This window comes from Piliocolobus tephrosceles, chromosome 7, assembly GCF_002776525.5.
Source record: "Piliocolobus tephrosceles isolate RC106 chromosome 7, ASM277652v3, whole genome shotgun sequence".
Lineage (NCBI taxonomy): Eukaryota > Metazoa > Chordata > Mammalia > Primates > Cercopithecidae > Piliocolobus > Piliocolobus tephrosceles.
Window position 1 is genome coordinate 106,542,486 of NC_045440.1, and position 22,359 is coordinate 106,564,844.

At 41.6% G+C, this 22,359-nt stretch overlaps 1 protein-coding gene and 1 long non-coding RNA gene across 3 annotated transcripts in view; one reads left to right on the forward strand and one right to left on the reverse strand.

Moving 5' to 3' along the window:
• The window catches only part of BAALC (BAALC binder of MAP3K1 and KLF4), an 89,013-nt gene that overhangs the window by 11,956 nt on the left and 54,698 nt on the right, over window positions 1-22,359 (forward strand). The gene's annotated exons all lie outside the window — the stretch shown is intronic.
• On the reverse strand, window positions 4,340-20,960 carry LOC111551500. The gene is made up of 3 exons (XR_002734383.1): window positions 20,755-20,960; window positions 13,785-14,256; window positions 4,340-4,387 (listed from the first exon to the last, which is right to left on the reverse strand). It is a non-coding gene; the product is annotated as an uncharacterized LOC111551500 (long non-coding RNA).

The window sequence follows — 22,359 nt, forward strand, 5'->3', positions numbered from 1 at the left end:
CGCAGTACCCAGCACAGAGCAGGCCCTCGGTGGATGTTTGCTGAATGAAGGGAACCCTCCTGGCCTGTTGGACCTGTTAGGGAGTGCATCTGGCTGCCTGAACAGAAACCAACTCCAGGAATGGGATTTAGCCCATGGAAGGTCTGCACAGAGGTCTGGAGGTCAGCGGGCACACCCAGTCACGGACACTGTTGAGGAGCTGGGCTCCTTTGGGTTTGTTGTTCTGCCATCCTTAGTGTATGGATTTCATCCTCATGGCTTCAAGATGCTGCACCATCTTATTTCAAATGGGAAGAAGGAGAAGGGCAGAAAGGGGCATTCTGCCTGATCTGTTCCTTATCTGTAAAATGACAGTTTTCCTAGAATCCAGTAAACTTTGCTTGGGTCTCATTGGTCAGAACTGTATGAAGTAGGTATTTTGGGCTGCAGGATGTCTAGGAACTCAAGACTTTCAGCTTTTTACCCTGTATTGACCGGGCATTGGATGTGGGCTTCCCTAGCAAGGGGACGTGATATTGTGTGAGGTCATTTCCTTCTACACAGGGAACTTTCAAGCTACCCTAAAAGTATCAGGGTCCTCCTGGCAAAGGAAAAATGGGAGAACAGATACTGGGCAGGCTGCCAGCAAAGTGGTCACATCTTTTATCCTAAAGCTGCGGTCAGAGAGGAGAGAAGATTTGCAAGAACAAGAGAGAAGGGGAAAGGAATTAGGTAAGTGAGGAGGGAGAGAAGTTCTGCCAGAAACCAAGGTGACATGTTGCTAGTATTACAATTTTGCCATAACAACAATAATAATATATTATTTTTAATAGTTTCATGTTTCAAGTAAGTTCATAAGGTGAACATTTTCTGGAAAAACTACATGTGCTAATATTGAAATAATTTTTAAAATAATGCTGAAATACCTTAAACTTATATCTTTTAGAATGGTCTTTTAACTTCAGACTGTGCTGTGTACATGAAATGCATGGTGGACATTCCCTTGTCTTCTGCCTCATTTTCCTGCAAGATTAATGCCAGCCAGAAACTGATGTGCCAGCTAATATTCCACTGAACCAATTTCCAGTTAGTGAGAACACTTGTGGAAGTCTGCTGTGCAGGGTCACACTGCTGCTCAGGCCGGGAGTTTCTGTTGGAGAAGCAGCTCACAGCCAACTGGCAAATTTAAAGAGATGACAGTGTTTTCTGTGGAAGTTCAAAAAACCCACCCTGCTGCTGTCTCTAGGGTTTGTGGACTTTAGGGCATGAAGAAACTGGAAAGGCTTGCAGAAAATAGCAGGGCAGTTTGGGAAACCGGTCGCCATAACAACAGCGCCAGGCAGTGGTTACAATGGAAGCAGAGATCTCCTGTGCACCCTTCCTAAGAGGAATGATTCAGCTTTAAGCACCTCAATAAACAACTGGCATGTTTGAAACCGAGGCCTCGTTAAACGATTACCTCCAAGAATCGCTTTTCAAGGGCAGTCTTCATAGCAGTCAGGCTCACACTTTCTTGCTGGGGTGATCAGTGATGATGTACAAGCACAAACGAACACAGCTACGACCTCATGGTGTGGCTTCCATTAATTGGGTGCTCAGCATGTGCCAGGTTTTGCAGATTTATTACCTAACTGTTATTTCCGTTTTACAGAAGGGGGTAGTCAGAGTGGTGGGATGGCTTTTCTAAGCGTACATGGGCTGTGAGCAGCGGGGTGGGGTTTGGAACTCAGGTCTGTCTCACTCTGAGCCCTGCAGTCTTTCCGATACACCAGCCCCTTCACAGATTCCTAGCTTCTGTCCTCACCGCCTTTCACCTAGCATTTGCAACAACTTTTGGAATAGTCTCCCCACCCTCAGTCACTCCCACTCCAATCCCTTTACATTACTGCCAGGTGAATACTCCTCAAGCACAGCTGGGATCATTATTGTGTTATTCTTCTACTCAAAGCCTTTCATGATTTCCCACTATCTACTGAATGCAAATGTCTTAGTGTGGAATTCAAGGCTTTCTCTCCAGCCTCTTCATACAGCCTTTGGGGTGACGGGTGGCGCAATGGGATCAGGTGCCTCAAAGGGCATCCCATCTGATCCCACAGCCTCACCCATCACCCCAAAGGTCTACTGCTCCTGCCCTTCTGCTTCAGTTGTGTGTTCCCTGATAGCGCATGCCATTTAGGACACTTATTCCATTTTGAGTTTTCTTATTTATCATTGTGACTTATTTCTGCTATTATACTGTGTACTCTTAAAGACAGAGCCCAGAAACAGACTCTGAGATAAACCCTTACTGGAGAGAGCTCTATATCTATCTCAAGATATATATATATATATATATATATATATATATGGAGAATAGTATAATAAACCTCCATGTACCCATCATCAGCTTCAAAAATTATCAACATATTGCAAATCTTGTTTCATCTCTGCCTCTATTCCCCTTCACCAATTAGACATTTTTGAAGCAAATTCCACAAGTCATGTAACTTCATCCATGAATACTTCGGTATGAATCTCTGAGAAACTAGGACTCTTTAAAAAAGATATTAGATTGGACCATAAGAAACTGTTATTTTTGTAGGTTGAAATAGTGTAATATTAGCAATTTCATATACTTCAAACTAATATATAACCACAATACCATCATCACACCTAAAAATTAATGAAAATTTCTTAATTCTGTAATGTAATAATAATTCAGTCAGCATCCCAGTTTCTCCAACAGGGTGAGGGGCACAGGCCAGGGCAGAGGGAGGAGTGGAATGGCTGTTGTAATAGGGGTTTCAGTCGATGCCCTGGGGAGCTCTGGAGCTAGGATGACCATTCAGCAATTGAGAAGACAGGGCCTTTGTACCCTGTATTGGCCAGGTGTTGGATGCAGGCTTCCCCCAGCAAGGAGATGTGACCTTGGGTAAGGTCATTTCCTTCCACAGGAGCAGTGCCTGGAGAGGCACTCAGCTGTGATCCTTTAGCAGCGAACTCTCCCAGCAGCTGGAGAATCTGGCGCAGCAGTCCCACAGAAAGACCTGGCAGGGGTGGGGGCGTAATCACCTTACTCATCTTTCTGCTTTCCTAGTGACTGCATATCAGATTCACCTGGGGAATCTCAAACAAAGGTCCCACCCCCGGCACTTCTGATTTGGTAGTGCGGGTGAGGCTAGAAAACCTGCAGTGTCTCCATGTTCTCTAGGTTCCTGGAGAGTGGAGTTTCGTAGGTCTGGGGTGGACCTGAGATTCTGCGTGTTTGACAGGCTTCCAAGTGATGCTGGTGTTGCTGGTCCAGAGGTCGTAGATCAGAGGTTGGCAAACTTTTTCTGTAAAGGGACAGAGGGTAAATACTTTAGGCTTTGTGGGCTATGTGATTTCTTTTGCAACTACTCAACTTCTCTGTTTTTAATGCCAAAGCAGCTATAGACAATACATAAATGAATGAGCGTGTCTGTGTTCCAATGCCCACTCCTGTCCTAGGTGATTCTGAAGCACAGCCAGATTTAAGAGCCGCTGTCTTTGATCCCCAAGGCAGTGTGGAAGAGAGAAAAAAAGTATAGGATTTGCAGTTACTAGTCCTAACCCTCAAATACACCTCTAAATAGCTCAGCACACGCTGAATACTCAAACAATGTTTCTAGAATGATGAACAGACAACGACTTAATGGAATTAAGCTCATTTCTTACCTTGGAAGCAGTTTTTAAAGTATCTCAGATAACATTTGCTCATCAAGGTATTAGAGATTTTATTATGCAAATCATGCTCTTGAGTTGGGTGGGATTCAGGAAGAATGTGGCATCATGCAGAGTAAGGTGGAGGGTGCTTGAAGATCAATTTCATCTTCTCAAGGAGTTCTCCTAGCCTTGGGCTCTGAGGAATGTTGGGACGCCTTTGTCCCTTCAGCACAGGTGACTGTTGATTCAGAGAGTTGGGTGCAGCTACCATGGCCTGAGTTGTTTTCTCAGCTGAATCAGATTCAGAAAGTGCTTCTTCTGAGAGGGTGGAATGCTCTTCTAAGAGGCGTGAGGAATAATCATCTCCCTGTGTCTCTCTGAGTTTCACTTTCCTTAACTCTCAGTTATTGCCGCAGGCTGTAATGCCAGAAATGAGGGTTTTTGGAAAGTCGCTGCATGTCTGCTTGGTTGTGAGTCTGGGCAGCTGATGAATGGGTTGCTGTTATGGTGTTTACTTTTCTGAATCAGGTGTTCCTCTGCAGAGGCGGGGGGCTTCCACCCATTATGTAAGCTTTCAGAAAATACCCAATGATCTTCTTAGAGAAAAAGCACCATTTAAATAGAAGCTACTAAAAATGTTAACACGGAGACCCAGCGAGAGTGTGCCCATACCTTTAGCCATGTTTGTCTCTTTTGAACATAAATTCAAAATTCAAACACTGACTATTCTTGGGATTCCAAAGTCCTGTAGCAGTAAGCAAAAAATTAGTGTGGAATGTATATGATTTACAAAAAAGTTATATGAAAAGGTGATTTGAATATGTGTGTAGGTACACACACACACACCACAATAAATGGAGATTATTTCTTCAATTGAGCATCAAGCACCATCTGTTTGCAATTGCTCAAAACAATTATAGAACCCCTTAATTTTAGCCTTGGCATTTTTTAATATAACATTTCAAAAATATATGAAAATTTGAAACTTTAAAACTATACACACGTATTTCAAACTATATATATATATTTGGAGAATAGTATAATAAACCCCCAAGTATCCATCACAGCTTCAACACATTGCAAACCTTGTTTCATCTCTGCCTCCGTTCCCCTTCATCAATTGGGTAATTTTGAAGCAAATTCTGGAAGTCATGTAACTTCATCCATAAATACTTTAGTATGAATCTTTAAGAAATTAGGACTCTTTAAGAAAGATATTGGGGCTGGCATGGTGGCTCACACCAGTAATCCCAGCACATTGGGAAGCTGAGTCAGGAGGATCACTTGAGCCTATGAGTTTGAGACCAGCCTGGGCAATATAGTGAGGCCTCATCTCTACAAATTTTTTTTTTTTTTTTTTAAATTAGCCAAGCGTGGCCGGGCACAGTGGCTCACGCCTGTAATCCCAGCACTTTGGGAGGCCGAGGCGGGCGAATCACGAGGTCAGGAGGTCGAGACCATCCTGGCTAACATGGTGAAACCCGGTCTCTACTAAAAATACAAAAAATTACCTGGGCATGGTGGCAGGTGCCTGTAGTCCCAGCTACTTGGGAGGCTGAAGCAGGAGAATAGCATGAGCCCAGGAGGTAGAGCCTGCAGTGAGCCGAGATCATGCCACTGCACTCCAGCCTGGGCCACAGAGTGAGGCTCCATCTCAGAAAAAAAAAAAAAAAAAAAAAAAAAAAATTAGCCAAATGTGGTGGTGCGTGCCTATAGTCCCAGCTATTCTGGAGGCTGAGTGGGAAGATTGCTTGAGCCCGGGAGGCAGAGGTTACAGTGAGCTGAGATTACACCACCGCAATCCAGCCTGGGCAACAGAGCAAGACCCTGTTGCAAAAGAAAAATTTTAAAAAGTAAAAAGATATTGGATTGGACTATATGAAATTGTCATTTTTCATAGGTTGAAATGGTGTAATATCAGCAATGTATGCTTCAACCTAATATATAACCACAATACCATTATCACATCTCAAATTAATGAAAATTCCTTAATTCTTAATTATCTAATGTAATAAAAATTCAGCCAGTGTCCAAATTTTCCCAATGGTCTCATAAATGTTTTTCTTTTCTTTTCTTTTTTTTTTTTTTGAGACGGAGTCTCGCTCTGTCGCCGGGGCTGGAGTGCAGTGGCCGGATCTCAGCTCACTGCAAGCTCCGCCTCCCGGGTTCCCGCCATTCTCCTGCCTCAGCCTCTGGAGTAGCTGGGACTACAGGCGCCCGCCACCTCGCCCGGCTAGATTTTTGTATTTTTTAGTAGAGACGGGGTTTCACCGTGTTAGCCAGGATGGTCTCGATCTCCTGACCTCGTGATCCGCCCGTCTCGGCCTCCCAAAGTGCTGGGATTACAGGCTTGAGCCACCGCGCCCGGCCCATAAATGTTTTTCTATCATTGGTTTGTTTGAATTGAGATACAAACAACGTCTGTATATTGTCTTTGGTTTATATTTTTCTTGTTTCTTTCAGTTTATAGGTTTCCCATTTCCTCCCTTTCCCCTTCAATTTATTTGTTGAAGAAACTGGTTGTTTTGTCTTGCAGAGTTTCTAATTTTTTGGATTTTGCTGATTGCCTCCCTGTGGTGTTGTTTAAAATGTTGCTATATTCAGTTAGACAGGAGGAAAACCTTCAGGAAATCTATTGCACAACATGGTGACTAGAGCTAATAACAATGTATTGTATAGAGTAGTTCCTCCTTATCCATGGAGAATAAGTGCCAATACTTCCAGGGGATGCCTGAAGCCACAGTTAGTACAAAACCCTATATATACTGTCCTTCCTTTCCTTACTAAATAGAGAACTTTCACACCTTCTTTTAAAGAAGCGCTTTAGGGCTTCTCTTTGATATATCGGAATTGCCACCATCACTACTCTTGCTTTGGTGCCATTATTAAGTAAAAGAAGGGCGACTTGAATGCAAGCACTATGATACCTGGACAATTGATCTGATCACCAAGAGGGCTACAAAGTAACTAACAGGCCAACAGTGTCTACAGCATGGATACATAGGACAATACATATATACAATACATACAATACATACATACACATCCCAGGCAAGACAGAGCAAGACAGCGAGACATTTCATCATGCTACTCAGAAAGGCAAACAATTTAAAACTTGTGAATTGTTTATTTCTGGAATTTTCCATTTAATATTTTTGGACTTTGGTTGACCATAGGTAACTGAAACTGCAAAAATGAAAGCTGCAGGGAGGGAGGGACAACTGTATTTGAAAATTGCTTAAAAAGTAGATTTTAAATGATCTCACCACAAAGAAAGATATCTGAGATCATGAATATGTTAATTAGCTTGATTTAGTCATTCAAGAATATATACATATATGAAAACATCATATTGTACACCACATATAAAATTTTGTCAATTTAAAAATTAATTAATTAATTGAAAAAAGTTTCTGTATTCTCTGTTAACTGATAGAACAATAGGCTTGATGGAATTCTGGTTTGATTTTTTAGTAAGAAACTTCATAGTTGATGAGGTATTCTGCATCAGGAACCACACATCAGGTTATCTCTCGTTTTTTGTGATGTTAAGATTGGCTTAGGCCACCTGATCCATCCTTTATAAAGCTTCTCATCAGCTTTCTACCTAATGCTTTTAGCAGCTATTGATAATCATTGCCTATATCAATTATTTCATTAAGAATTACAAAGTGGTGATAGTCTCACATTTCTTCAACATTTATTACCTGAAATTCTTTTATAAAGAATAACTTTTCCCCACATCCCCTTTGACTTCCCTGAAAAGTCTGAGTTAATGCCAAATGTTTCCCTTTAATGATCAGTTCTCAGTTTCTCCCCTAGTATCCTCCGAAGGTAACCCACAGAGTGTTTCTTAAAGCATCATGATGGATTCATGGCTCATTAGCGTATTGGATAGGTTTTAATTCATTGCACTTATTATCTTGTATGTGTGTGCTCGGGGTTTCCTATCTTTGGCTAGTGGGAGCCCCTGTTTGACTCTTGACTCCTTTCACACACCTGTAGTAGTCTTTGATAGTCCTGGGTTTCTGGTATGGTATGTTTTTCTAGGCTTATTATTATTTCTAGGCTTATTATGTTTTTCTAGGCTCATTCTTTTATTTTTCTGGGCTAGGACTTGGAATTATCGATTTCTCTAAGGAGCCCTGGTTCCTCTAACTGAAATATAATACTTAGAGCCTACAGCCTGAGCACCTAGGCTGCTTGTTGCTACTGGGTTGGTTGTTGTTTATATCCTTTCTCACTGGACAGAACCAGAAACTATTTTTAAAGAGACTATGTGTTTGTATTGATATTATCAATTCAGATTTTTCATCCTTTTAAAACTTTATTCTTTTTTAGATGCAAAAAATCTTGGTTCCTAACAACATTATAAGTAAGCAACTAAGGTTTCTTTGTCTTACATATGTAACAGTATTGTTAACGGTGGAGGGAGTCCAGTTTCTTGGCATCTTGAACACATAATTGGACAAAATGCACAAACAAAGCAAGGAAAGAATGAAGGGGGATTTACTGAGAATGAAAGTACACTCCACAGTGTAAGAGCAGGCCTGAGCATAGGGGCTCAAAGGCCCCATTACAGAATTTTGGGGAGTTTAAATATCTCCTAGAGGATTCCACTGGTTACTTTGGGTACACCCTATGTAAATGGAGAGGGTGAAGTAAAGTTACAAAGTCATTTACCACCTATGCCCTATGGAGAGGATGTTTCCTGTTATAGCTGAAGTGTGGATCAGCCTTATGTTCCCTGCCTCCAGACTATTTTCCTCCCTCAACATGATTACTGAAAATGTTTGTAAAGATTTTGTGGGAGATTTTGTCTTTAGGGTATATCCCAATAGGAACATATAGTTAGATTACTGTGTTTTAAAGTACATTGAAATAATTTCTTGCTGGGTGGTTGTATTAGGGTTCTCTAGAGGGACAGAACTAATAGGAGATATATATATATGTGAGTTTATTAAGTATTAACTTACATGATCACAAGGTCCCACAATAGGCTCTCTGCAAGCTAAGGAGCAAGGAGAGCCAGTTTGAGTCCCAAAACAAAGAATTTGGAGTCTGATGTTTGAAAGCAGGAAGCATCCAGCACGGGAGAAAGATGTAGGCTGGGAGGCTAGGCCAGTCTTGCCTTTTCACGTTTTCTGCCGTACTTATATTCCCTGGCAGCTGATAAGATGGTGCTCACGCGGACTGAGGGTGGGTCTGCCTTTCCCAGTCCACTGACTCAAATGTTAACCTCCTTTGGCAACACCCTCACAGACACACCCAGGATCAATACTTTGCATCCTTCAATCCAATCAAGTTGACACTCAGTATTAACCATCACAGTGGTTAAGCCATCAACTTGCTAGATAGGTAGGTTCATTTGTCTCATTTTACGTTTGTATTTCAGGAAAAATTGCTATTTCTTTCATTTCAGTTTAATTTTGTTTTATATTGTTCAAAATTTACATAGTTCTAAAGACAAATCTATAAAATAAGCTACATATAGAAAGTTCGGCTTTCATCATCTCTGCCCCCTTTCCTCTGAATCCTTTGTCATCCTATAGATAACCATTTAATTAGTTTTTGGTTTATCTTTTTTTTTTTTTCAGATAAGCAAACATATGCACACATACACGCAAATCTCTATATCTATATCTGTATCTATATATTTAGATGCTTTTCATTTTTAAGATAAAAGGCAGCATACTATACCTACTGTTCTGTCCCTTGGCTTTCACCAGATATCACTTCAAAGCACTATATAAATTCCTCATTCCTTTTTAAAGCTGCATAGTGCTCAATTGTGTGGATGTGTCCTAGTTTGATAAACCAGTATCCTACTGATAGCCATTAGGTCTGTTCCCAGTCTTTTACTGTAATAAATAATCTTGCCCAGGTGTCTTTTCATTTTTTGCCAGTGTAGATTTAGGTAGATCCCTAAAAAGTGGTACGGCTGGGCCAAATGCTGAATGCAAATGTCATTTTGCTAGATATTGCCGAATTTCCCCCCCAGAGGCCTTGTGCCATTTTACATTCCCATCAGCAGCATATGAAAGTGCCTGTTTCCGTATAGCCTGCCAGCAGCGTATATTATCAAACTTAGGGATTTTTATCACGTTCGTAGGTATGGAATTGTAGCTCAGTTAGTTTTAGTGTGCATCTCTAAGAGGGAAGTTGCCATCTTTTTATATAATTCTGTAAAAACTGCCTTTTCTGCCCTATATACAATCTGTTCACATCTGTGGGCCTGTTCTTTGTTTTTTGTTTTTGTGTTTTTGAAACAGGGTTTTGCTCTGTCCCGCAGGCTGAAGCATGGTGGTATGATCATGGTTCACTGCAGCCTTGATCTCCTGGTCTCAAGCAGTTTTTCTACCTCAGCCTCCCAACTAGCTGGGACCACAGGTGAGCTGCCATGCCCAGCTAATTAAAAAAATTTTTTTTCATAGAGTTGGGGTTTTGCCATGTTGCCCATCCTGGTCTCCAACTCCTGGGCTGAAGCAATTCTCCCACCTTGGCCTCTGGAAGTGTTGGGATTACAGGAATGAGCCACCATGCCCAGCTTGGGCCTGTTCTTTTGACCACATTCACTAGTTGTAAATCTGCATCCTTTGAAGGTGACTGAGATATTTTGAAAAGTAAAAAGTCTAAAAGCAAAAAGTTGAAAAGCAAAAACCTAAAGTTATTTGTTGAATAAAATTGCTGGGGTTTTGCTGTCAGATGGAACAGCTGGGACTGGTTGGGCATCTCTCTCAGTAAAGTCCCAGGACTTCTCCATATGCTCTTTCTGCAAGGGCTAGTTTGGGCTTCCTCACAGCATGGTGGCCCAGGGCAGTCAGTATGTTTGCGTAACTGCTCAGAACTCCAGAGCAAGCCCCAGCTAGCAAGGTAGAAGCTGCTTTGCCTTTTGTGTCCTAGTCTTGGAAATCATACAGTGTTACTTCTCCTGTATTCTATTGGTTACAAATGAGTCACAAGCCTGCCCAGATTTAAAGGGAGGGGAATCAGACTCTACTTCTTAATGGAGGAATGACAAGTTTCTAGAAGAACGTGGCAGTTTTAATAACTATGAAGGATTTTACCCTACAAGTTAGCCTGTCACAGTTTCTTGAATACTGGTAAGACACGAGACTCCAGGGTCAGAAACAAAGGACTTTACCACTGTGGCATAGTAAGCCTTCTGAGCATTAGCATATTTGCATCAGTCCCTGTACCCCCAAGTCTCACTGGGGAGAAGCAGATGGGTCCAGATAGGTTCCTGCACATGTGTTACAGGAAATTTCCATTCCTATTAATCTACTGAAGCTCTTCTCACAGAGTACCAATTACCTTGTAAATGGAGAGTCAGTGCCCATGTCCCTTTCTGCAGCTTTCAGCACCACTGACCTGGCCAATCTCCTCTGCCTACCCTTCCTCCGCATTTTGGAAATGGACCTTCTCCCTCAGTTTCACTCCACCACCATTTCCCTTCCACCTCTGATTACGTCTTCTCTGCCTCGTCCTCCTTTTTTAGTTCCTCTTTCCTAATTTGTCTCAGGCTCCACCCACGTCTCTTCATGCCCTTGCCCAGTTCTCTTCTCTCATCCAGCAGGCTCTCCCAGAGGACTCACCTGCTGCTGTCGTTATCCTCCCAGTGGCTGCTTCCCGCCATATCTGCTCCTGATTCCAGACCACATTTCCAACTATCACAAGGCATCCAAATACTGTCAGTCAAGTTCCTCAAATTCAACTTGCCCCAAACCAAATTAACCTCTTCTCTCACACAACCGCCCACCCTGTGGTGCCATCCCTGTCTGTTCATCAGAATCATCTCTGGTTGTTCAGGTGTAAGACTCTGGGGTTATTTTTGTTTCACTCCTATCTTTCTCTGCACATCTAATCAGGCACCAACTTCTACAGCCTGTCTCTGAAATGAATGGTTGCAGTGAATTGTTCCTTTCTTTCCAGGCCTGACTGTTGCCCTAGTTCCAACCCTCATTAATGCTGCCCTTCAAATCACCTACCACTGCCCTTCCTGGATGTGGGGCATCTTGGTGGCTAGGTAGTCATTCCCTTCCTCCCCTATTCCTCCGTGTGTGTCTCTTACAAAATCACAAGCTCAGTTGAATTTTGTGTACTTATCACACAGAAAATCCTTTCTTCCTTTCCTCCCTCCCTCCCTCCCTCCCTCCCTTCCTTCCCACAAATATTCTTCAGAACCCACTCTGGAATGAGTGCTGTTTTAGATGCTGGGGCTCGAGCAGTGGACAAGACCAAGATTCTTCTCTCAGAGCCTACATTTGGGTTTGAGCTAATGGTGATGGGTAGAGAAAGAAATAACCAAGGCAATTTCAAACATTGGTAAGCACCGTGAAGAAAACCAAGATAATAAAATAGAGAATGACTGGATATGGGGAAGCAGATTGGGTGGTGAGGGAAGGGGTCTTTGAGGAAGGAGCTAACTTGTGAGTGAAGAGCAGGAGCTGCCTTGTGAGCATTAGGGGATAGAGTGCTCCAGGAAGAGCCCCCAGCAGTGCAAAGGCCCTGAGACAGGAATGAGCTTGATGTGTTTGAGGCCCAGAGTGAGGTGAAGGTAACTGGGGAAACTGGCGGAGGGGGATGTCGGGCAGGAGAGGACGTCTGTACGGACGTAGACTATTTAGGGCCTTGTGAGTGATGGGCAGGGGTTTGGGCTTTATTCCAGTGTCAGTGGAAGCAGAGAGAGGATTGTGTGTCCCTGCTGGAACCTCTAAACCTCTCGTTTACTTCTGACTTTTCTTCAGTTCAATTTTCACATTCCTGCCAAAGAGTCTTTCTGGAGGATGGATGTGATCGTATCACTCTTGTGCCCAAAAATGTTTCATGACCGCTATTTCCTACTAGAAAAATGATGGAATTCTTGGCATGGCATTCCAGGCCTTCAGCCATCAGGTCTGAGCCTTCTATTTCTGCCGATTCCACACTATTGAGTCCTTACTAGGCCTGCCCTTTCCTTCCTTCTCTGTGTCTTTAGTCTTGCAGCTTCCTCCAATGGAACATTTTACCCTCACCCTTACTCATTGTACAAATCTAACCCAAAAGCCACCCCCTCTGCAAAGCCTCCCTAGGCCCTCCCCAAGTGGAATGAATCTCTGTTTTCCTGATACGCCTTTTCTTCTAATCACTATTTCCACTGCTGTATGGTCAGCCTCATGCACATGTGCGCAGGTCTGCCCTTCCCCAGGAATGAGTGTTTCTTGGGGTCAGGAATTGGGTCTTGCTCATTACCTGTCCCCTAAAAAGGCTTGCCATTGCTGTTTTCTGAGATTAACAAGCTAGGAACACACTTACTTTGGTATCTGTCTTGCATTTGAAGAATGTGATAGGCTATTGCTTGGTTTCAAAACTGTGGGATTTGGGGCATGGCTCCATGGACATCCAGCTGTGTGGTTGCATAGCTGCCTAATTGTGTGACTGTTTAGCTGCATGAGAATATGGAAGCAGAGCGGTCTGGCCACAGTTTGCATGGTTCCATGGCTGGGTAGCTCCACAACTTTGACAGAAAACTTTCCCTTTGCATTTCTGTGAGTTACATCATGATTTCTACCAGCATTCTGAAGCTGACTGTATTTTCTACAGGAGAGCCATTCGCATCTTGGGTGGGACTGCAGCAAGCATTGCTGAACACTAAGCATCCTTTCACTCTCCTACCAAATGCAGTATGGCCCCCTTGTCATCAAGACAACCCCAAATGCCCCTGGTCCTTTACAAACTCCCCCTCTCCCTACCTGTTAAGATCCCTAGATTATGAGCACCAGGGGAGTTAGGTGAAGAAAAAGCTACAAAGAAATTATGTTCTGTTCATCAGAAGAAGCTTGGAGCTGAAAAAGGATCCAAATAATCATTGAGTACAAACGCTGAGGATTTTAAGAGGCAATCAAGACCCAAGAGCTTCACCACCTTTCCTGAAGTCCCATAGTTTGTCAGCAACAGAACCAAAACTAGAATGCATTTTCTTATCTGTAAGATGGAGATTTACAACTTATTTGTTTTTGCATAACAAATACTTGTATATTTTACTTCTTCAGCCTGCCACTGTTATAATTGTAAAATAAAACTAATTGAATACTTGTGGCAACCCCATGGGGTCAGACAACCCCTGCTTTGCAGATGAGCCACACAGTTAGTAAGACACTTACCCTCTTTGTGCCACAGTTCTCCTATAAAATACACCCCCAGAACATTGAGGTGCACATTGAATTCTGTAATGTAATGTATGCTGAGGACTCAGCCAGTGCTTGATACATGTTAGTCATTATTTATTACAGCTGTGACTGTCTCTCCCCGTGTGACTGGGGCTCCTCCCAGGGGACTCCGCTGCATCGAGTTGTATAAGTGCAACTCCTTTCAGTTGTCCCGGGTCTAAGTATCATCCAAGCAGATTCTCCATTATTTGCTTTTCCTGAAATGGCCACACACAGTCAACGCGGGATGAGGACATGTCCTTGGGAGAGGAGGTCATCTTTGCATCATGTCTTTTAGGGACTCAAAATTTAATTTTCTGCCATTCCATGTCTTGCTTGATTCTTAGAGTCACTCGCTTCTGTAACCTTTGTTCCTGCCAGTGTCTGCTCTTGGAATGCCGCAGGCCCGCCTGCTGGTTGTTTTGTTCTAGAGAGTGGGAGAACCAAGAGGGAAGAGATACAGATAAAGAGAAGGAGAAGCTAAATTTCCATCACTGAAAAAGAGCCAGAGAGCCCTGCTTCCTCACACTCTTTTTCTTTCTTTCTTTTTTTTTTTTTAAGCCTCAGGAATATTTTCTTTGTTTCCAGGGACCTCCTGGAATCCAGGCTTGAAGTGGAGCAGATGTGTGGGTGGGTAGGGGAGACGAAGGGCCTGAGGGCAGAAACCGTTTTTGTTTTTTTGTTTTTGGAATGGACAGTGACACTGGCAAGGAGATTCTCCCACAGTCAGCATGCTGGGGAAAGAAAGATAGTGATCTTACTGTTGTCTTGAAAGATCTGATTTTATTTTTTTGAAAACCTCCAGAATGCTTAAATAAATATATTTGAATGCATCTCTGGGTTGTTGAATTTGTTGGAACCCAATGAACACATTAACTATTAATGAGGTGCTTGTGCTCCTTTGAAAACCTGATAATAATCCTCTTAAAAGAAAATTGTACCTATTTAATATCTTTCTTTGTGTATAATGCTAAATACAGCATCTAAATTGGATTTATAATCCACAATGCCCAAAGTGACTTCACTTGGCACAGTCAAAGGATACTTTAAGATGCTTTAAATCTATATAGACTCTGAAAATACACATCTTCCAGGTTAATTCTAATGATTAGTTTGTAGGACAAATGGGGAACCTATTTCTAAGAATGATACACCTGAGGTGAAATGGAACCCTTTGCCTTCATGAGTCTCTAAAGTCCACTATTATGACCTAAATGGTTCCAGGAGTATTTATTTTGCTACCTAAATTTTAATTTTCTTTCATGTGGATTTTGCCATTGGGATTATATACAAATAGACATTATTGAAAGGCTTAAGATACTAAGATAGACCAAATATAAATGTCCTTTTATATTTATATAAATATAATATAGGGCAGTGGCCTTACCCTAAATGGCAGAATAAATTTATTTATTCAACAATTATTTAGGGTGCACTTTCAAAGTGCTAGACATAGTCCTAGGCACTCAGGCTAGATCTAGGAGGAGCCCGTGTGGAGTTTGCAGTCTAGAGCAGTGCTATCCAGAGACTCAGTGTTCTTTGCATTGTCCAATACAGCCTTGTGACTATGGATCACTGGAAATGGAGCTAGTGCTGCTGAAGAACTGAATTTTTCGCATGATTTCATGTTAATTTAAATTTGCATAGCCCGGTGGAGCTGGCAGCTACCATACTGGACAGCACAGGTGGAAGAGGTAGATAGCAAATGAACTCACACAATTAATTATTACTGTTGCAAGTGCTACAAGAGAAGTCAGATGCGATGAAGAGTTGGTATGGGGAACATTTCTAGCAAAAGGAACAGCATGTGCAAAGGCCTTGAGGCAGGAAGAGTTTGGCACTTTCCAGCTATTGGAGGACAGCAATGTTATTGGAGCATCATGCAAGCCATGAGTGAGGGGAGGCAGTGCTGGGAGCAGGAAAGGCTGGATCACATGGGAGCCTGTAGGCCACATTGAGGAGCTTGGACTTTATCCTAACAGCGATGAGAAGTCTTGGATGGGTTTTGAGCAGGAAAGTCCCTTGATCCAATTGCATTACATTTTTACAAAAGATATTCATCAAATATAGCTTCTGTTTTTAGCACAGATGCCAATATCTCAGAAATCTTAGCTGACACTTAGATTATGTGACATTTCCCAGTTTTATTTTTTCATAGTGCCTGACTTCTTTTTCAGAGCACTTACATTTATAATTAACTAGTTGTGTAAATTAGTTTGTTATTTATTTCTCCTTCTACCTGTGCCGTCCAGTGTGGTAACCACTGGCTCTAATGGGCTATATACTGCATGTGTAAAATTTAGACAAAGAGTTCTAAAAGGCTTGCTGTGAAAATCAACCCTGTTATGCGTCCCAGTTTGTCAGTTCTTGTGGAGTAACCACTATCAACTTTTTAAGTTCGCTCTCTTGTTTTATTTCCTTGTCTCTAAATAATTGACAAGTCATACTCTTTTTTTATTATTATACTTTAAGTTCTAGGGTACATGTGCACAATGTGCAGGTTTGTTACATATGTATACATATGCCATGTTGGTGTGCTGCACCCGTTAACTTGTCATTTACATTAGGTATGTCTCCTAATGCTATCCCTCCCCCGACCCCCCACCCCACAACAGGCCCTGGTGTGTGGTGTTCTCCACCCTGTGTCCAAGTGTTCTCATTGTTCAATTCCCACCTTTGAGTGAGAACATGCGGTGTTTGGTTTTCTGTCCTTGTGATAGTTTGCTCAGAATGATGGTTTCCAGCTTCATCCATGTACTTACAAAGGACATGAAGTCATCCTTTTTAATGGCAGCATAGTATTCCATGGTGTATATGTGCCACATTTTTTTAATCCAGTCTATCATTGATGGACATTCGGGTTGGTTCTAAGTCCTTGCTATTGTGAATAGTGCCACAATAAACATACATGTGCATGTGTCTTTATAGCAGCATGATTTATAATGCTTTGGGTATCTACCTAGTAATGGGATGGCTGAGTCAAATGGTATTTCTAGTTCTAGATCCTTGAGGAATTGCCACACTGTTTTCCACAATGATTGAACTAGTTTACAGTCCCACCAACAGTGTAAAAGTTCCTATTTCTCCACATCCTCTCCAGCATCTGTTTTTTCCTGACTTTTTAATGATAGTCATTCTAACTGGTGTGAGATGGTATCTCATTGTGGTTTTGATTTGCATTTTTCTGATGGCCAGTGATGATGAGCATTTTCTCATGTGTCTGTTGGCTGCATAAATGTCTTCTTTTGAGAAGTGTCTGTCCATATCCTTTGCCCACTTTTTGATGGGAGTCATACTCTTTCTTGGTGTTTCAGTCTAAGGCCTGATCTATTGATTACCCATATGAAAGGTGAGGATTTCAGTCTTTCACCTCCATCCCACCACTGCCAATACATTGTAGCATAATTCGGTTAGCTCAGTGTTCATTGTTGGTATTTTGTTAACACTTTCGCAGCTAAACCAGATTAGGATTACTTTCCCTTTCACAGATGATATTTTATTTTTGCTGCATTAAAAAAAATGTTTTTAATGTGAACTCATCACTAATTCACATCAAACCTTCCTCTGGTTGTGTAAATCTCCTTTCAACAAGTTTGAGCACATTAGGAATTCTATCACTTTTTTTTTTTTTTAAATTGCCCTTGGAGCTTTCTGACCTGTTCCAATCTGGGCTGGTTGCTGTCCAGGCTGGCTGCATACCTCTTGGCCCGGACTCTTTCTTTGACATTAACCGGAGGATTTCCTTGACCTCTCTCCTGTGTTGAATTGATCTCATAGTTCCTGTATTCTGTGTCTTTCTCTTCCTTGGTTTGTTCTCTTGTTTGGGCAAGAACATCCTTAAGTAGCTTTCTACGTGAGAAGTGACATCTGTTTGAGACTTTGCTTTTCAAAAAATTTTTTATGCCTTGTACATTTAATTGATAGTTTGGCAGGGTGTAAAATCACATTTCCTTAGGGTTTTGAAGGTGTTGACAAGTCTGATGTCATTCTGATCCTCAATCCTTTGTATGAGATTTGTCCTTTCCTCCTGCTCCCATCCTTCTGTGTGCCTTTAAAAAAAATATCTCGTAGCCTTCAATTATGAAAACATTTTCTCAAGTTATTATTGTTATTCTTTTTTGCCCTAGGCTGGTCCTCTAATTTTCTTATCTTTCCTCTCATATCTTCCATCCTACTTTTTTCGAGATTTCTTCCATATTGTCTTCCAAATTTTCTTTTGAATTTTTCATTCCCTCTACCTTATTTTTAATTTCTAAGAACTCTTTTTTTTGGTTCTCTGAATGTTCCTTTTCATAGCATCTCATTCTCAGTTTTTTAGATGCAATATCTTTCTGATTATAACATTAATTAGGTTTTCTCCCCTTATAGAGTTGGTTTATTCAAGTTTATGTCCCCTCTGTCTGTTTTGTTGGCCTTTCTCTTGTTTGGAGGCTTTCCTCTAATGTCTGCTGGCCCTAAACTGTTGACTCATATTTAAGGAGAGGGCACTCCGATGTTGGTTGGAAGTTCCATTTATGAAGTTGGGCTTAAGGTCTGCTGTCTTCACTGTAGAGTATCTGGCTGGATCATTCCTTTCAGGAACTTTTGACGTCTGAATTTTCAGGCCTTTCTGAGGGAAAGGGATTGATCAGATTCCACTGAGCAGACTCTCCCAATTTCCTACCTGGAGGGCGCATGCCTGACTGGCGCATGACTCCAGAGGAAGAAGCTTGGAGCCTCAGTGCTTCATATTTTCAGCACAATAGCCCCGACCTCAATTGTTCTAAGTGATCCTCTGCCCAAAAAGTTTCACCAGGAAGTTTTTTACTAGAAAACAAAACAACAACTTCTTTCAGGATGAAGGAGGGGCAGTCATTCAGATTTGGTATTTTGGGGAGAGGTTCTTGGGTTCTAACTACTTCTTAAACCAGTTTTCCACAAATCCTTTCTCTCCCCCTTCCAAAGATATCTAGCATCTTCAATTCCTGAGTTCCTTGGGCACAGAGGGATAAAAACCACGTTGTACTCAAGTTTTCTTTTTTTCCCCTTAGCATTCAGATTTCTTGAACTGCTAAGATAGTAAGCACTTGCTTATCTCCTTTCCAGCTTCCAAAATTTTGTAGTACATCTACTCTCTGCTCTTTTTCCTATGAGTTTATGCCTCTAAACGTTTTCTTATGTTTGTTTTAGTGGGATTTGGGAGTGGGACAGAGCTCATTGCATTTACGATGACAGAATTTGCCATTTAAAAACTGGAATTTAACGAGCCTTTTTTTTTTTTTAAAGTCCCTTGGTTATATTGTAGAAAATGGACTTCATGGTTCTGTTGGTTTTGTATTGGATGGTATAGAGAGTAGAATTGTATCCCCCAGAAAGACATGTTGAAGTCCTAACTCCCAGTACCTGTGTGTGGCCTTATTTGGAAATAGGGTCTTTACAGATGTAATCAAGGTAAGATGAGATTATACGATATTAAGGTGAACCTTAATCCAATGGCTAGTGTTCTTGTAAGAAAAAGGAAATTTGGACACAGACACAGAGAGAGAGGAGAATGCCATGTGCAGTGAAGGCAGAGATTGAAGTGATGCATCTACAAACCAAGGGACACTACGGACTGTCCGCAGCCACTGCAAGCTAGAAGAAGGCGTGGAACTGATTCTCAGGTCCTCCAGAAGGAACCAACCCTGCCAACACTTTTATTTCAGACTTCTAGCTCCCAGAACTGTGAGACAATAAATTTCTACTGTTTTCAATCACCCATATTTTGGTTCTTTGTTGCAGCAGTCCCGTGAAACTAATACAGATAGGTATTAAGTTACGTGATTTAGTATTCTTAGAAATGGGGGCCCTTTGAGAAACTTTCGATATTCTTAGAAATGGAAGATGCTTTGAGAAATGGAGGATGATTTTCCCTGAAGCAGCAATTTATTCTCTATATAATTTGTTATCTGGCAGTTTCATTGAGTAAATGTCTTAATTATTCTTCAACACTATAAAATTGCCATGGTATAGAACACATCTGATGTGTCTTCTTCTTCTGACTAACTTTTAAAATGCCAATCTGATTTATCTGGAAAGCTATCAAGCCAAACAGAACCAGCTGAACATTGAGAAAGCTAATCAGAAGAAAGAAAAAGGAAAAAAGAGAGAGAGGAGAGAAGGGAAGGGAAGAGAGAAAGAAAGGAAAGGGAGGGAGGGAGGAAGGAAAGAGAGAGAGAGAAAGAAGGAATGAAAGAGAGAAAGAGAGAAAGAAAGGAAGGAAGAAAGGAAAGAAGGGAAGAAAGAAGAAAGAAGGGTAGAAAGAAAGAAGAAGAAGGGGATGGGGAAGGGGAAGGGATGGAAGGAAGGAAACGAAGGAAGGAAGTGGGGGAGGGAGGAGGAAAGAGTAAGAGAGAGAGAAAGAAAGAAGAAGGAAGGAGAAGAGAAAAAGAAGAAGGAAGGAAGGAAGGAAGGAAGGAAGGAAGGAAGGGAGGGAGGGAGGGAGGGAAAGAGGGAGTCCAAATATATCTTCGTTCATTTTGACCTAAACTCTGGAAAATCTTCCAGCGGTATGAACCCAATATCCAGATTCTAGTCCCTCCACAGAGATTCTTCTAAGGACTTTCTGTTTTTGCAGTTGCCCTGGGGCTGTAGCTTTTCCCAAAGAGCTAGAAAACACTAGTTCTAAAGGACACATTAATAAATGCAGGTGGCCACAAGGACCTGTGGAGAACAAAGAGAAACAATGAGAAGAGCCCCAGGAAAGACCTCACTAGCAGATTTTCTGTCTCCTTTGCATCTGTTTACCTCTCATGTCAGAGTGAGGACCTAGCCGGATGCAGGAAACCCAGGCAAAATCTACTTCCCAGCAGAGTTCACTATTGGCGAAGAAATAGCCCCAAAACTAGATTTCACACAGTTCAAAAGCCAATTCTCACAAAATGAATTTGCCGCTTAGTGAACCCACTTGAAGACCTAAGGTCTTTCCCCAGGTTTTGATTCTGTCTCAGCTGTTGCCGCAGCTGCCTTGGGTTGGAATTGTTAGTCCAGGAATTCTTCTAAGTGTGAATGATGGGCCTTTCCTTTAAATCCATTTTTGTGGTTTTATTTCCCCTAAACTTTCTCTTTGGGCTTCTGCTCTGCTCCTGTTCCTGCCCCTGCCTGTATCTACTTCTATATCCATGGAGCAGTGTTTGAGAAATTGGAACCCTGGGTTCTTTCTTTACCTCTCTTCAATAAAAAGAACATTTGACTAGCTCTTGGCTAGTATTTTTGGACTTTCAGTGAAATGGTTGTTGGTGAATTACAACTTGATAAAATGATCCAGAGGACAGATGTCCTATCCAAGAAAGCATCTTTTGCTTTAGGAAGGCAATAGAAGATCATTAGGATTAGGTAGCCTGAATTCTATTCTGGCTTGCTTGCTTTTTTTTTTTTTTTTTTTTTTAGACAGAGTCTCGCTCTGTTGCCCAGGCTGGAGTACAGTATAATGGTGTGATCTCAGCTCACTGCAACCTCGGCTTCCCAGTTTCAAGCAATTATCCTGCCTCAGCCTCCTGAGTGGCTGGGATTACAGGCACCCACCACCATGCCTGGCTAATTTTTGGTAGGGACAGGGTTTCCACCATGTTGGCCAGGCTGGTCTCAAACTCCTGACCTCAGGTGATCCCCCTGCCTCAGCCTCTTAAAGTGCTGGGATTACAGACATATGCCACCATGCCTAGCCTCTGGCTTGCTTTTCACTCATCGAGGTAGAGCTCTACATCCCCAAGCTCCAGTTTCCCTGTAAAATGGAGATAATATTGCCAACTTCACAGATGTAAGGATTAAATGACCCTGGGGATAACTTGAATGCTTTTTTAAAATTATGATTTACTTAAAAATGTACATATTAAATCAGGTAAAGTTACTCCTTATAGCTTACAAACAATTATAAAACAAAAACATGATTTACAAAGGAGAGAGGTGCAAACCAGGCCAGTGACATTCTGAATAACAGCATTAATCTAATATAACAAGTAGTTTTGTTTTATGGAAACTGAATCACAAATATTACTTTCAGTGGTAGAAAGATACATTTGCTTATTTTCCATTTCACTTTTGCCCACTGGATCCTTTTGATTTTTGAGGCACAACGGGCCGTCATTTGAATCGTTACCACTATCACAGTTATTTTTCATTTTAACGGTGGTGCCAGCTTTAGCCATCCACTGCACTTACTATAAGTCGTGCCTCTAAGGATGGGAACTGTGTGACACAGATGTGGATGCCACTGTTTCCATCACAGGGCTCCTGCATACGTGAAGATTCAATTCTCTCACCTTCTTCTATATTTAAATGACTCAGAAGCTTTCATCCATGATGCCCTTTTGCTGTCATGAAGTATAGAGATCTCATTTATATCTTCCTTTCTTCATACTTCAAGACTATTGAAGAAGGTGATGCCATTTCAACCTTTAAAACAATACATATGTCAGCACCAAATCATGGAATTCTATTAAGTTGAGATCATTTGGATGATTCCAAATTTGCTAATAATAGTTTTTGTTTTTGTTTTTGTTTTTTTTCACAA